This window comes from Carassius gibelio, chromosome A7 (assembly GCF_023724105.1).
Source record: "Carassius gibelio isolate Cgi1373 ecotype wild population from Czech Republic chromosome A7, carGib1.2-hapl.c, whole genome shotgun sequence".
In the NCBI taxonomy this organism is placed as follows: Eukaryota; Metazoa; Chordata; class Actinopteri; order Cypriniformes; family Cyprinidae; genus Carassius; species Carassius gibelio.
The window spans coordinates 7814362-7814569 of NC_068377.1; positions in this window are offsets into that span (position 1 = coordinate 7814362).

The following is a 208-nucleotide window of genomic DNA, read 5'->3' on the forward strand; positions in this document are numbered from 1 at the left end:
ACGAGCTCCATATTCTCACTACTGTAAGAGCCATATAAGCCTGATGTATCAGATATGACACATAATGCAATTTTTTAAGTGGTTCAATAAAGCCATTCCATTGAAAATAAAATTAAAAAAAAAATTTTTACTATTGTTTTCTATGTCAGAAACATCTGTACAGGACGCTTTAGGAAACAAAAATAGCACAATGGGAACCTCTGGAAAG